Source organism: Acanthopagrus latus, chromosome 20 (assembly GCF_904848185.1).
Source record: "Acanthopagrus latus isolate v.2019 chromosome 20, fAcaLat1.1, whole genome shotgun sequence".
Classification (NCBI taxonomy): Eukaryota; Metazoa; Chordata; class Actinopteri; order Spariformes; family Sparidae; genus Acanthopagrus; species Acanthopagrus latus.
Genome location: NC_051058.1, coordinates 5,065,524 through 5,082,844, shown reverse-complemented (window position 1 = coordinate 5,082,844; position 17,321 = coordinate 5,065,524). Strand labels below are relative to the sequence as shown.

The 17,321-nt window shown below is 39.9% G+C and overlaps 1 protein-coding gene across 1 annotated transcript in view; it reads left to right on the top strand.

Annotated features, from left to right (window-relative positions):
- Positions 1-15,686, top strand: part of LOC119009293 (urotensin-2 receptor) — an 81,125-nt gene extending 65,439 nt beyond the window's left edge. Inside the window, exons 4-5 of the transcript XR_005071684.1 lie at positions 15,101-15,181; positions 15,625-15,686. The gene's annotated coding sequence lies outside the window, so the exon portion shown is untranslated. The remainder of the gene's footprint in view (positions 1-15,100; positions 15,182-15,624) is intronic.
- The last annotated feature ends 1,635 nt before the right edge of the window (positions 15,687-17,321 follow it).

Genomic DNA, 17,321 nt, shown 5'->3' with positions numbered 1-17,321 from the left:
CTGCCTTTTTGAAATAAGCACCAAACCCCATCTGCCGAAGGGCCATTACCTTGGTTATAAGACAGCGGTGATGTGGATGCTCTTCAAAAATGCAGTTTAGATACAGTAGCCATAGAAACTGTAACCAAGATGTTGTCTTGCGCTTCAGCATGAGCACAGGCGTAATAGTTTCATCTTTATCCTTACGTGCACTCGCAAAACTAAAAACAATCTCCGTCAGTTGATCTAATGCTCCATTGTCTACTGACTCTGTACATCTGCTGGATACGCTTTCATAAAGAACTGAAGAGGTGGCAGATACTTGTGTCTGTATTTCTCTGCAGTCTACTTCATGGCTACCAACACACACATACACACTGATACAGCAACTGCCCAGAGCTGCTGCTCCTCACACACACACACACACACACACACACACAAAGTAAGACCAATTTTCAAGCCATTTAAAACATTAAGTGTAATTATTGTTACTAAAACATATCTACAATAATGTCCAGTTCAGTATGATAAGTCGTCCGCTGTTTACAATTCGGTGACCTTTGTTCACAAGAGGTTTAGGCGGAAAACAGCAGCTGCATAAAAACACATAACGATAACTGTTAATACTGTATGTGAAAAAAGAGCCACCAGGCTGAGATTCAGAGCCAGTGGCTGGAGGAAACTGAGGGAGGGTCAAGCACTTATCAGCTACTTGACCTCAAAGAGTCCAAGTAGCTGTTTGAGTTGATAAAGTACATATTTCAAGGACAGCCCTCTTTATTCTAAAAATATCACACACCGTATCAACAGTCATGCCGACACTAAAAGCTTGCTGTCAGACACAGCTGGTGTTTTGCTGTGCTGACATATGATGCGGCCTCTACGTAACAAAGAATATACTCAATATACAGTGGAGGCGCATCTTGATATATATCCTTCCCTAAGCCCCAAACTGTGCCCCCAAAATGCCTCTCCGCTGTAAGCAGCCGTCCCGGTGGGTCAGTGGTCAAAGCAGACAGCAGGCAGATATATGGGAGGAAAAGCAGTCACGGTTTGTCATTTTTTCTGTTGTAATTTATCATGTTGATGCACACGTCACATAGAGATTTACTGAGCTCTGTTTAAGGTATTAGGCTCAAGTCTGAATGAACTGATTATCTCATCAACTTCACATGAGAATTAATATGATATAAAGCATTACTTCCTCTGGCAAAGCTTCTTGTCATGTGAAACCACCAAAATTTCATTCTTGGTATTTAGCTTTGTCTCCCCAGTGCCATCCGACCGTCTTTCCGTTTTCCACTCCTCAGAAACCTGATATGAATCCCATTGATTTGACGGTAATAACTCTCTTTCTTCCCTTTTACCACTTCTCACTAAGTATTTCTCACTTCGCACACAACGCTCTGTTCTGACTCACTGCTGGTCGTTCTGCCGTTACAGCAGGATGAAGGGACTGCCAGCCAGCTGTTAGACATTTCATTTAAATACAAACTGATGTCAGAGCAGTTCCCTGACAAGAAACCCCTGAGCCCCTTTTTTTGTAATCTATTTTTGTATTTAAATGAGGTGAAATTATGAGAAGCAGGGGAACATTCAGTAAACTTGAGGGAAAAGTTGTGTTGTTTTCTGTAACAATAGTCTGAAAAAAGCAAGAACCTTACATCAATACCGTAGGTACTCGACCTGTAGACGATTGCTGTGCAGTGAGCAAATGTGGATGTTTAAGTACTTGTGGTTCAGGATTCCTTGGGGAGCATCTGATTTTGAATGTTTTCAGCAACAGCAGGAAACCTAATCGCTCACTGCTCTACGCGTCAAAGGAGCAAAGGAAACCAAAAGCCTGAATCACTCATTCACACACAGAAAGGTGCACTTTAGTGCATCTCTCAGACACATATTTATGTGTAACAATATGCCTGACCTCCACCTAAAACTGCTCTGCAGCATTTTAAACCTGACATCGCCTGGAGCTCTGTGGATCTGATGAATGTGCCAGCAGCACAGATCATATTACATTTCCCCTGGCCAGCCCAGAGCTAAATGACACCTGGGAATTTTTAGTCTGTAATAAAATGACAGTGGCTTATCTTTATGAAGTGTCCACCCTTGAAATGAACTGAATTCCCTCAGAGGCTTTAATGATGTGAAGGGGACCTGCTTGCCGGACAGTCATTGTCATTTATTCATACATTTTCCCCAAATGTGAGGCAGATTTTAAGGAAGAACGTTCTCTCCAGTTACACTTGCCCCTTCTGATTTAATGCAGTTGATCTTAATGATAATGACAGTCACAAAACATATGTGATGTTAGTGGAGACCCAGACCATTTAGAAAGTGTTGATTCATGGAGTGCTAAAAGTGGGCGGTAGTGGAAGGTAAATGCACAAATGCCATCTGTCACTTTTTTCTTCTAATTTTAGTCTCTCTCAGTTTTTTTTTTATTCTGCAAATTCTAGATTTACTTGTGTCTTTGGAACACTATTCTGTTTACATAGATATCGCATCCACCCAACACTCAGTCAACACGAGAAAAAAAGAGTTGTCTGACTGGAACTGCATTCATGGCAGTTTACAGAGTGAACAAATGCCATTACACACACCAAATAAAACAAGGAAACATTGAGATGGTAGCTAGTTACAAGCATTTTATTGCAGGCAAAGTTGTCTCTAGTTGTGCTAGCAGCCTAGCTGCAGAATGAAAAACTTTAGATTGCCATGAAATTTTGTACACATCCATGCTGATCCAATTACCAGCTCCACCTGCAGGTCCAAATTCCTAATTATCCTTGGAAGAATCTCCATATCTCAGCACTGCCAATAGTGCCATTCTTGAGGGGAAGTGTAAAAAAAGTGTAAATGGTAGATGATCAAAAATCATATTTTAATAATACTTTTGTTTATAATACCCACAACGAAAACAAGCTAATTAGCAGATGATAGAATGTCATCATGCTAAACTAAGGTGGTGAACATGCTAAACCTTTTACCTGCATAAGATCAGCAAGTTACAATTTAGCTACCAAGTACAACTTCACAGGGGTTTATTTGTCTGGTTGATCTTGTTGCTGTATTAGGTCCTAATCACACCAACACTTTGAAAAAAAAATGTTGGACATAGCAGCATGGGGGGTTATGTGGCAAGGTCTACATGCACAACCAGGCAAAAAAATGTAATGAATGGAAAAAAAAATGTGCATTGCTCTGAAAAATGAAGGATGTCCAATTTCTAAAAATACCTAGAAAAACATAGCCAAGCCCCCAGAAACAGCCAATCCGATTTTGTGACCGAACCATGTAATCTCAATATCATGTTATACACACTGGCCCCCAAAAAAACGTTTCACATAAGCTTACAGTGTGAAAGAAATGGCTCTTAAAAGCGGGTTACTCTTTTTCAATCAGAATTTGAGCCATTTAGTCTGATAACATTTAGGAAGTCTACCTGAGCTGTACTGATAAATTGTTTTATTATCATTCTAGTTGGGCTAAACAGGACAAGCCACTCATGGGCGGAAGTCTATAGTATGCACAATGAAAAACGTATATGGAAGATCCTTGTATCTTTACAATCGGAAACTCCAACTTTTCAGGCTCCATGTGACTCTAAGCAGCTTTCAAAGGAATGAATGGGCCTCTGCCTTTAACACTGAATCCAGAGTTACCTTAACCAATCCATTTGGGTCATACCATAGGAAAACAATGGTTTCTGGTGGCCCATTTCTAGCTGTAACTCATTGGCCACTTAATGTATTAGTCTACAACATGCCTTGATAATAAAAGTTGTCGTAAATATTATAGTTACGACCTAAATTCCCATGACATTACAATGTGTTGTTGATACTAAACTGATCTATACAATACTATGCATTACTACATCTAACAGTGAGATCTTACCTTTTCCGAAAGTAAACAAAGGGATTAGGAGAGACAAGGGAAAAGCCATTTTTATGTATTTTTTTACATTCCAAACACTTATCTAATATGTAATAAAGTTTGTGTTTGATAAGTGTTTTCACAGAAGACATTTGGCCATATCACAGTAATAAAAGCACACATCAATGTTTACTTTTTTCAAGGGTTTACTCAACCTTTTGTTGTATCACCACAGCCCAAAGCCATTATTGTGTGCAAGTGTATGACAGTGTTAACACGTGTTTGTGTTCCAGCATGTATCAGAATCACATTCATTCTGTTCTCTTGGCCAGTTTTTGTTTATTCGGTTGGCTCTTGGCTGACATATGGCCACGCTATTGCCTGCTTGTGGCTCAGCTCTGGCAAACAGAAGCAGACCGCCCAAGTGCCATCATTCCACCATTCCATTCCACAGTATGTGGACAGGATGAGGGTATGTGGTATAATTTTGCAGTCTGGGATTAACGCTATTACAGTACAAACTGTGAATCAGCATCCACCTAATCATCTTTTTTAAATAGTAACATTGTTAGATTATCATGAATCTTGCCTGTAGAATGCAATAGCAAAACCTGACCAGGCCTGTTTAGCTGCTTATGGATGGTATTTGTGGCTAAAAAACTTTGCATACCCTCTTACTCACATTATCCAAAGCATTTACGTTTTACTGGCATGACTGTTTGTACGTTGTTCCACTCTTGAGACTGGCATGTATTTACTGAAACAAAACTATTTAATTCACACAAACACTAGCTGAGAAAAAGCTTTTGCGTCACCTAAGATTGTCTCAGGGCAAAAAATTCACATCCCCAATATCTGTATGTTTTCAGCCCTTTTTTTAACACACTGGCATTCTGTGACAGAATGTGACAAAAGGTGCCTTGTCCTTTCCTTCCCTGAAACTGACAAAAAAATAAATGAGTGACTTAGACAAAATGTTGAAAGGGTTCTGTTGTAAAATATACAAACATTCACACTCAAGAGCTTGGACATTGATTTTGATATTTTATTACACGTTTTAATTGACTTAAGTTGTATTTGTCCTTGAGACCTGTGGGTCATTGGAAGAGCTCCAGAGGAGCTGCATGGTAAATCCCTGTAGATAATTCAAGCAAAGGTGCTGACTGGCATACATTACATATATTATTATCTGATACAATTATAATGATCTAATTTTAAAGTCATAGGCCAGAAATACGGAAGACTATACACGATTACCAAAAATATATCTGAGCCATCTGTTTTCAGATTTCTGAAAGTATTGTATGTAAATCCTGGTTTCACAGCTTAATGTTCCCATTTTCATGTGAGGCACTTTTTGGATTTGATTGGTTTTTTCAACAGAAAAAGGTGATAATCAAATTCAATCTCCTCTATAATCTGGTACATAATGTTTTATAATCGTGTTCTGTTGATTGTCAAAACTGAATTTGTCAAAGTTGTTTTCCCTTTTCAAAAAGCTGACTGAATCAAGGAGAAGTTCGATACAAGAAGTATGAAATCTAACCGATATTACTATATCCAATCCATCCCTAGCCTTGACTGTAAATCTACATGATATATTTGAAAACCTATTATTATTCATACATGCGCTGCTGAAATACCAAATAAGGTAATATACACTATGACTTTGTGTTCAGACCTTCAGTAGGAGAACAGTTAACAGTGAACAAGATAATTCCCCTTTGAAAAATATGCATTTGTGTATTGTGCCATTGTCACAAATGACAAATAGTTTGTGAGGGTTCAACAATCAATGTTCTCAACAATTTCAGCACAATCATTATTTGTATGGATCATAAACATACATTTGTGAGCCTTCGTTTCTTTACATTTAAATGGAATGCTAACTATTTTGTGTGGAAAACTGCTCCTGATGTGCTGGGTGGCACCTTGCATTGCAGCCACGGCCATTAGTGTTTGAATTTATGAATAACTATATGTCGCTTTGGACAAAAGCATCTGCCAAATGCTCTAAATGTAAATGCAAGTATGAGGTATCAGACACTGCACTTTAAAATTGTACTATAGCTTAGTATATATACTAGTCCCATGTAGACATACCCCTTTAGCATTTGTGAAGAGGTCAAAAGCTTGACAGCGCTGCTGCTCCGAGTTGCAGTTGCTTTATCATTTTTGATTCCCTGTGATCACTCTGACAGTATTCTAAAAATGCCAACTAGGGTGAACTGGAATGCACCCTGAAGCTGTTTTCTTCTTGTTCAGCTTACAAAAATTCATCCCACACATTCAAACCAATAAAAGTTCAAATTCCAATACTCGGGGCAGGTGCTGCCTCAGCGTCTCCATTTTTCTCCTCTCATCTCATCCCTGGAGCTAGAAGGAAGGCAGCTGTCAGGTGAAAACTCAGAGGAAGTGAAAGGGTTAGCTTCCTGTTTGGTGTTTGTCCTTGTATCCCTTATGAACTGTGATCTTCTCGCGAGCAGCCGGTACTGTCTGATGAGGTACAGCATCTCATTAAAAACACAGCAAGACTCTTTATTTCCCTTAAGTTCACCACCTTTTATGACATTGTACAGCGGGTCAGAGGCTTGCCATGATACTTTCTTTGGATCTCCTAACTTATGCAGATTCTTATTGAAGATAGCATCAAATGAGAGTACTTCTTCTAACTGGCTGATGGTGAAGAAAGGCAGGCTCGTTTCAAAACCTTGCCGTGGTCTGTAAAGCTGCTTGAATAGCTCCATTTATCATCATCAATTTCCCTGGGCAAACACATTCACACGTAGCCCATACAAGGTCTTTTAATGAAATAACCGATGCTGTATTATTACATCTCAGACTAGTTTTAGACAATCCTTTCTCATAGAGTCACCCAAGAAACAATGCCAGGCTGCTCTCTGTTGGTGTGATCTAACCTGACATTTCCCTATAAACCATTAGACTTGATGTTAATATATTTTACGAAGATTTTAAAAAAAGCACTCGCTTTCCCTTGAAAGAAAAATATGATGTTTTCTCCTAGAGTCTGTGTTCTGACTTAACTGGACATATTAGGGGCAATTTTATGGGGCAAAACATTAGGTTTTCATTACTTTTCAACACAGATCTCAGCTCAGGAACACCTCAAGGTTTAAAATGTGTATTTATTGTTCACTTTTACCCAGTATATTACCATCATCCCTGTTTTGTTTTTTACAATATGTGATATATTTTATTGCACACATGGATACAGCATAACACACTGGACCCCAAACATATGGTGATGCAAATAATAACCAATCATATAAATTAAAAGTGCAGTAAATTCAGATTAGATGGATAATCGGTGTGCAAGTACTGTTTTCACTTTGAGTGCCTTCCCCTGGAAAACAAGTTTGTCACACTTTGCTATTGTCTAATTGTATTATGTTCACATTGTAAATGGCTTTAACAATTACAGCAGCTCTGATGAAATTACTGAAGTGATTTATAAACAGTATAAGTACTTTCTCATACGCTCGTGTTTAGTGTAACATCACAACCTATAATGTTAATTATTTGACCATTGGCTAAATTACACTAATTTGCATGCCGTTTGCTAGTGATACAGGCAACCATCTCCAGTCTCATGCATCATAGCTTAGTTATAAGCTGTCCCTGCATTGCATTGCAGTTGGCTTGTCACGCACAATGATTAGTGTTACATCTTTGCTCTGTACTGGTACACTGTCAGCTAAAATCAGGGCTGACTGTAGTTATCATTGATCAGGTAAAGCTGGTAAAGTAATTTGGTTTACGCATCCTCTCAGATGGTGGTAAGCAAATTAAATAATTATTGTACATCTGGCAGTGCTGCTGGTAAGGGACCCGGGGTATGGGTTTCTCTCCATAGGTGAGTAATACCCATGACTGAATAAAATCTTGATGTGCTGTGAGAGGAATTGATTTACTTGGTTACTTTGACCTTTATTTGATCATTAGAGAGGCAACGTGTCCCCACCATTCTGGCGGACAATGATGGGTTTTTATTTCAGAAAAAAATACATCCAATATTCAATTGCAAGAGACAAATTAAGTTTTGATCCCGTTTGAATTGTGCCACAAATTAAAAACGTGACAATTTCAGTCCACATGCTAGGTAGCTTATGAAACCAACTAAGTCTACTTGTGCATAGCTGCAGCTGTAAAAAAAAATACATCAGACTTTCTTTAATTTTCACCTCTTAATATTGTTGGTGTGTGAAGGTGATGGGCATTTCAGTGTTATCTTTTTATCTTTTCTTAACTGATATATGAAGTCTGTGGTACAACTTAAGCAGGGTCCAAAAACAATTGTTCTTGTGCCATTGACTACCACACTGACACACTTTTTTTCTTATGGAGGATACCAGAAGGGGAGAGACCCCATTTCAGACTTAGTCTCAACTCAGACTCCTCTGTAATTGGTGTTGGACTTGTCTTGGACCCAACCCAAGCAATCTTGTCTGCAGCCTCCTTTCAGCATTCTGTTAAAGTAAAAGTGTGTCTTCAAAACTGTCTCTGTTTGACTCAAAACAAAGTCAGTGTCTTTACTCTAAACACTGCAATCCATCAAAGATGAAGGCCAGAGAACCTATACCCCCATCACACTGAGTGCCTCTCACTAAGCACCAACAAAGACACCAAGCTGAGTTGGGATCTTGAAGCAATCACACTTCGAAAATTGAAAGCTGTTCAAGACATTGTCTGGTCTTTTCATGTGCACCTCTAACTCACCATTTCACATTTCCTCAGTCTGAGGACCTGACTTAGAGACAAACAATAGGAGCAGAAGAGCTGTCATTGAAAGCTCATTGGAGAAATCCCAAAGCTTCCACAACTCGGAAGCCAAAATCCTCTAAAAGGAGACAATTATAGAGTAAAATGAAAAGGAAAAGGCAAAGGCTCATATGGTGAGATTGTGAATGAGGGAAAACTAACAAAAACTTGACTAGTTGCAGTTTTCACCCGTGTTGTGATTGAATTGAATCATGAATCCAGTTTTCTTCTTCCCAAATGGAATGTTTTAGTGGTTTACCTTGTCAGTGATGTATTCGTGACCGAAAGAAAACCACATGATTTCAAAGCTTCTCGTTCTGACTGTCAACACGACACCACAACTTGAAAATGTCCTACCTCCTACTAGAAAAACTTCAAAATACCGCAACTTAAAGTTAGAATTCCTACTTGTACAACAACTTGTAACAACAAAGGCATCACCCAGGGCAAGGGGTAGGATGGATATGTATACAACCATTTATGTATTAGGCTAGTGAATGGAATGTTGGTTTAAAAGTGCTGCAAAATAAAAGTCACGATGACATCTGTTAACTTGTGTACCATTTCTAGCCTTTGTTACATTTGCAAGGATGTTCATCAGCCGTGAAGTTTTCTTCCAACTTCCACAAGTTGAAAATTTTAACGTGGAAATTTGGATCTCCGACATCGACTGGAACACAGCTTAAATGCCAAATGGCAAATATCAATACCCTCATGTGGCCCAGCATTCACAGGACAGTGTGAAGTACAAAAGAGAAAGAATGCATGCTGGGAAGCAGCATGGCCATGACCTCAGCTGCATGCTCGGCAGCAGCTTTGGACTTCATGCTGGAAGCTTGTTCATCAGGATGCTAACTTCAGTGGACATCTCTGCAGCACAGTACATAGACATCAGCGCTGTTGTTTCTTCACATGCTGTTGCTAAATGTTTCAAACAAAGCACAACAACACATTGTGTCATTAAGTAAATGGAGAAAGATGATGCTAGTGCTTTACATTTACAATAGATGTATTGAGACTTAAATACCGAGATGATTTGCGACCACTCATATCAGGATGATGAATACAAAAATGCGGTTTGGATGACGTTTACTGAAATTCTGATACATTGCTCCTTTTATCTATATAAAAACAAATGTTCCCTTCTTCCTGTTATCATCATATAGTTGGATGGATGGCATTACCGTCGCTAATGATGCGCTCTAAAGACGATGCAAGTATCACCCATTTTGTATCATAGTCGCTTGTTTGCTTGCTAAGTGCACTTCACCATAGTTAAATGTTTCATCACACAATATCACACACTATCCAAGTAACATATGAGACTGCAGTCTGCTCTAAACTGGCCAAACTTGCTCCCTTAGCTATTTAAGAGACTTACATCAGTCAACAACTGATCTCAGACCAAGATCTCGACGGCTCTTTGCCAGACAGATGAACAAACATGAGTTCAAAGGAGAATCCCAGCGACAGATGGGGACTGTGAAAGCCTGGTGCCTGTTCCCTGATTCTCTGAGTGATGTGACTTGTTTGAACAACAAAGAAATCCCATGTTCTCTTCCCAAACTCACCATCCTCATTATCTCTCTTCAATTCCCGCAGTTCTGTTTTCAGTAAAAGTGGCAGGTCTATATAAGGGGCCACTCTCCTGCAGGTAGTGTGGGTGTGTGACAACTTTATCAACTTGCCTGTGACTCAAATTGGACTACTAATAGCATTCTCTGGGGTTGGTGGCAGAGGAGAATATATATATATATATATATATATATATATATATATATATATATATATATATATATATATATATATATACAGTATATATATATATATATATCATTATTTCAGCAAAGATTAATTGAAATATAAATAAGTCTTACATAGACCACACAACAGAAGTTGTAACAAACATTCCTGGATCTTTCCCTTTATCCTGATCAGCACCAAAACTTAGATTGCAAACAACCCAACCAACAAACATACACAGGTGAAAAGATGAACTCTATGGCGAAGGTCACAACTTTGAAAAAGGAAATGCAATTGATCCCCTATACTATGATACAAATATTAAGACTTGAGTGCATTGAGTTAAACAGATGGTGGTTTAATGCCATTGTCATTAAACCAATACAGAAGAAAGTGCGGAACAAGATGATACAGATCAAATTGTGCCAGTCCAGTCCCACATGAGGTCACTAAAGCATTGGCCCCATGTGTACAACTGTTCAAGCTAATCTGACTATTTAGATTCTAAATAAACAAAACTTTGACAATGCTCTCTGTCTCAGCAGTGCCAACAGTAATAGCCCATTGCAAACTCTAGGGCACGCGTTTTTCACAGTGACTCATTGTTTGGAAGCGTTTTCTTTCTGTATCAACACTGAAGTAAACCGCTGGAGTCTGACCTGTTATCTCATGATCCCGTGGTTGCGAATATAATTTGAAGGCCTAAAGTATACATGTAATAATCCAACAGGGGGCCCAATTAAGACTTCAAACATTGCTCAAATAATTTATTCCCCAGGTATTCATCCAGCGAAGATGCTGCCACAGCATAATGCTCTGGTGTCTGTTTGCTCATACATTTTTCAGCTACCAGCTCCAATCCCTTCCCTGTGTCTCAGCATAACCAAAATATTATACATGTGTTAGGGCATGTGGTGTTGATCCTTGACACACCAAGCCTTTAATGCTTTTAACCCCTGCAAGTCCTTCAAGCACTCAGTTATCCATGACGTTCATATGCCTGGCTCAGATTTCCATGTCTCTCTCTCTCTCTCTCTCTCTCTTTCTCTCTCTGTAGTGTGGCATCAAACTGAGGTTCTGCATACAGGTTGTCTAAGGTCGTCATGGTTGTGTGACAGCAACATGACCGCTTTTTTGACCCTCACAGCTGGACAGAGGCTGCTGTGGGTCATAGCAGTCTCTGCTAAAAATACTCTCCTGATAAGATTCCATTTTCGTCAACCTCATAATGAACTTTCTAAATATTGCCTCTTGGTTTTAAAATGCAAAGGGAAAAACAGAGATGAAAAACAACGAGTTGATGCAGATCACAAAAAAAAAAAAAAATACAAGAGGATTAAAATAAATTATTTTATGGCACATAAAGTGTCATATTTCAGTGGGGGGCAAGCAGCAGAAAGCTTTTACTGAGCAGACCAAAGAGCAGGTAGATCAAGAAGACTGGAGCAACATGGCTGAAAAAGATATTCATTTGAATCTCAAGAAGTTATGCAATAAATGAGGGGTGATTCAGTCACTTCTTCATTAAAACATGAAACTCTGTACAGCTGCACAGTTTGGGGCCCTGGACAGTTTTCAAAGATGAAGCCATCGCTGCCCCCGTTTTACCTTCCGCCATAAATGAATTAAGTATTTTCCCTCTGTTTCAGTGATCAAAGTTTACAGTGATACCATATACTGCATCATTAATTGTTCAACAGTTAGAGATGAATTCAGGTACGCTGTGATAATGAAACCAGATAGTCCAGATGATATGTCAAAAAACCTTTCACTTCTTCAGAGAACCATTAAAAACATGGTACAGTTTTTCAGTTTGAGGCCCTGAAGATTTTCAGATGTGGAGCCATTGCCAAAATGTTTTATGACATTTTACTTTCCGCCATAACTGAGTTATGTATTTTGCATCATATCTTCTGAACCCCAAAGTGATAACACAGAATTGTTGATGTCCAACTCCATGACTGATGGTCAGGGATTGCAGTGGTACCATATGCAACAACATAAACATTTCAGATGGACAGTTAATCCTGAATTCAGGAAGTGCGGTAGGCTACCACTGCCCCCCAAAATGACCTTAGCAACTTGTGCGTGGAAGGTATGTTGCTGAGATAAAATGAGGTATATGTAGAGACTGACCCCCCCCTGACCCCCCTCCTCCCCCCACGGACATTACTGACCCCCCCCCACCCAAAAGGCACCAGCCACTTTACAAACTCAGTAAAAACTCAGTAAAAGAACACTTAGAAAAATATATATATATATATATAAAAATAAAAAAATTGCAAATTGCACTATGTACAAATGTTTCACATGTTTACATTCCGTGATGTCACCTGTATATATTTAAAATATATATTTAAATCTTTATTTTTTTCATTTTTACTTCTACTTTTTTTACACTCATTGTGGATAGAGAGTAACAGAATTTCAATTCTCTGTATGTCTTGCACATATTGCAGCATTGACAATAAAGCCAACTTTGAACTTTGAACTTTGAACAACTTTGAACTTTGAGACCATCTTGCAATGGGATCACACCTGCTGTGACATGAACAGTGCAGTGGAACAGATTACATTAGAGAGGTGAGGTACCACATCTAATGTAGTATTTTCCTTGTTCTTGTGTGAGAATCAATGAGAACTCCAGGGAGGATGCGCCGATTTAAAAACCTGCTGAAGCCATCCAACACAGACCCAGTTCAGAGGGAGGTAACCGATGTCATATTTTACCATACATATTAGTCTTTCATTGATACAAATAGATACATTATCTCATTGCTCAGGAGTGTTTAGAAATGTAAAAAAAAAAAAAAAGAGAGAATCAACAATATCAATAGGGTCTAGCGAGATCAAAATCTTGACAACATGGGGGGGGTGGGGGTGCTCAAACAATCCACAGGGGCCAGAATAAAAAAAAAAATGTGTTTGTAGTTGTTGCCAAGTGGACTGCAGCTATCCGTGGAGGTGACTTTCACTGTCCTGTGTTTACATGGTGAGCTGGTGTTGGAAATAACTTGACTTCATAGACAGAAAAAAAACATTACAGAGAGGGGGAAAGAAGAGTGAGAACCTGGGTCTCTGGTGAGCGCTGTTATTCACACTGTTAGCTTACCGCTAATGCAAAGATGTCTGGCTGTTTGATGCTGACAAACACTGTGTAGTAGCAACCGCCACTGTCGATGAAAGTCTATTTGATGTGACTCAGTATCTGTGTATGGTGCATTACTGTTAGGTTAACTTATATCCCGTGTGTGCCTTTGTAGCAACTCACAGAACCACATTTCACGTCTCCCTACATGACATCTTTAAAGGAAGGTGAGACGAACGTGGTTTATTGTGGAAAGTCCAGCACCGTGACATCCAGAAATTACACGGGGCGCTCAAGGGCGAAACCTGTGTTAATGTGAAACTCTCCAGTCTCAAGGTTTAACAAGTACAGCCGCGATAAAGGCAAGGTCTGTGTAGGTCAGTTATGAGCTGGGAGGTGAAATAGGGTGCAGTACAGTGAAGGAGAAAGTAATATGGCAGAGGTAGACTGCAGTGGTGTCAATCTGAACAAAGGCCGAGAGACGAGGACAAATTGCGGAAATGGACTGTGAGGGATTAGGTGGAAAAGTGTGGTAGAGAGGGAGAAATCGGAAAGAGGCTGAGAAGAGTCACTGCTGGAGATAAGAGGGGTAAATGGATGGTGGGAGGGATGTCGGCTGAAAATCCAAGTTGGTTGAACCGGGTTAAAACATGTGGCAGTTACACACTGTACACTATATCCAGACTTGCAGCCTCCAAAGTGATCCCAACTCATGTGGAATCGAGCCATGAGGCTCATAATACCCATATGTGTAGACAGTCATACACCTGGATTCTGATTGTATATAATGCTTCTACCATGCAGTCATCCATACAGTTTACACTTTACATGCTTACAAAGCACTAATATAGTAACGTGTGAATTGATTTGTTACTTTTTGTGTTGTTGTATATTTTACTAATGTATGATTCTAACAAAATCCCACTGCAAACCTGGACCACTGAAAACGGTAACACTTAGAAATGCCTTTCTCTCAGGTGTTTCTGCACAGACCTGAGTTGATTATTGCAACACAGGCTCCTTTTGGGGGTGGAGGGGTGGAAGGGTGGGGTGGGGGGGTCCTAATGGATTGGCCACGGTCGTGAGAGGTCACCACAGCCCGCTTGGAGGCAGAGCAGGTGTGCTTTGGACCCACTCCAGAGATGATCCATCTCAGATGCAGCTCAGTTTAACTCTGACTTTGACTTCTTTCGTTTCACACGGGATATAAACAGTGTTTGCTTGAAAGCCAGGGTCACGACTCATCCATCTACTTCGCTGTCCTCCATATGCAGACTTATGCGCTCTCTTTACACAACATCGCCTGGCATACTCCTTAGGTCCTGTCATGATTTATATGGCCAATGCCTTGTAAAAAAAACAATATGAGTTGTTATAAGTTCCTTGCACTGACAATCTACAGCCATTTTTCTTTTGAAGGCAGGCTGTACAGAGTACAGAAGCCACTTTAGGCGCACACAGATCTTCCAAAAGCCATAAGCTGCAGCACAATTAGCAACTGGCCCCTCACCTGCTTACATCTGCCTAATTAATATACCTCCCTGATAATGGAATCATGACATGCCTGCATAGCGTGCCATGGCTGGACTACTTTATTGGCCTGTATTTGTATTTTGCTGTGTTTGTGTGTTTCAGAGGTGCTGTGGAGTTGCTGGGCCAGCTTCATCCGGATCTCCTAGTGCCACGCTTCGCCCTCCAGCCCCAGCTTTCTCCTCCGTGAGCTGCACCGCCTACTTAGCAGAGCTTCTTCTCAGTCCCCCAATGTTACATTAAATATTTTGTTCAATAACTCGTCTCCCAAACTCATCTTAGCTTCTGGTGTCCCCTTTCGGGCCCCTCTACTTCTGCCACCAAGTGTTACATGGCAGGCTATGCACATACTGTTACTGGACACTTAAATGGATTTTCTGTTGCTTTCTGAAAGCATCAACTAGCTTCTATTATCACACTATTACAGCACTAGACACCCTCCCAAAGATCATTTCAGAGGGGCAAAATTAAAGATGGTGTTTTATATGCTTGGTGTCTGGAGTGCTGTTAATATGGTTTCCGATAAATGACTTCACTTTTATGCTAAAATTTGCCTATTTTTAACATGGTCCCTGTGGCTGGCAGAGAGAAACACTCTCATTAAGGTTTTCGCTATCTTGGCTTTACAGACAGGCCGTTGCAGCTGCAGATTATTGAACCAGTCACCACCACTGAGAGATGTCCGCCAGGTAATTTTGCCACAACTTTCTCCTCAACAGTTCTGGTCTGGAGAGAATTACCGGCAGACTTCAATTACTCACCCCTGTAGAGAAATCCTTATTGGGTTTGGTGCAGCTGGTGCTGTCCAACATTCACATTAGTAAGTCAGTTGGTAATATCACTGTGGACCAACAGCACGGTGAAATCCTTTGCAGGGTTTTCTTCTAACAGATTCCAAACTTTTTGCTTTTACTTGGAATTCTGACAGTAACTATTATTATTATTATTATTATTATTATTATTATTATTATTATTATTATTATTATTATTATTATTATGTATTTATTTATTTTAGTTTTTTATTAATAATAATTATTATTATATTACTAGCTTTAATCTGCATTGAATAAGTAACTGTTTGCTAACAGATTAACCATATCAACTCTAACAGTGGAAATATGTCTGTATTGTTTTTACAGTTTGTTTCTGGGTGGAGGTGTATGAATCATGACTCATATGGATCTTTGACGCAGGTCTTTAAAATAACATGTGAGTCGCGAATCTCTAGTATCATCAACTCGAATCACTTGAGTCCTAGTATAATCAAATCTAAAATGATAAATAGCGTCACGCAGAGCCGCATACATAGCAAGCTCGTAGCCCACTTGCCCGCGAGCCAGTGCCGGAAACATAGCCGACTCGTAGCTCGCGAGTCACGATGCCGGAAACACCCATAGCTTGCGAGCCTGCACCGGAAACACAGCAGCATACTCGGAGCTCACGTCTGCGACAAGTGAATCCACAGAACTTCCTACTACATTAGTGGTTTTTGCAAATTGGGATTGTCCCATATCTGGGGCTTAGGGAGATCTAAAAATGTAGTACAAATCTCTGGGAATCCTCTCATCTCTCCTTGACTAGGCCTCATCTTGGAATTAGAGATTTCATTTATCTAAATTCTAAGAATCTAAATTAGCTGCCAAAGAAATCATGAATCTGCTCCTTTGAACATTTTAAAGGGTAAGGGCTTCAAAAGAGGTGGTTCTCATTGATATGCAAGCAAGACCAGCTGTCACTGGAGTAAGGTATGAGTAGGGTAATCAGAGCAACACAATGCCTACTGTAATTTCACACCACAACAATCCGCACCATATGATTCTCACAGTTGTCGGAAAGCGGTGTGTTCCCACTTTTCTCTCTTGTGACCGATTTTATTTGGACCATGGGTTGATGCCTCTTCACCTGCGGGCTCCTGGATCACTAAAACGCTTCCAAAGGGACAGCTGTGCTGATGTGAAATCATGTTATGTTCCGCAGAAGTAGATGTTGGCTTCCCTCCTCACATGTGAATTTATTACCTATTCCACACAAAGCCTGTTCTACTGTCCAATGTACTGATCCCAGAGCCCCCGGGAGACAGGAGTCTCACCAGCTATCATGCATGAGGGTTCCCTTTACAACTGGGTAGGGATTCACTTTTCACTGTTTATGGGACTCGAATGTCGGTGTTCCTCAGGTAATGCACCATTTGTGGATCTGACTCTGTATTGTGTCAGTGCATAACTGTTTTAACAGTAAATCACAGGCCTTAGTTATGTGTATGTGTTTGTTGCTACCTCTGTGCAGCCTCTGTGCACCTCAAAATGCCAATTAATTTAATCTACTG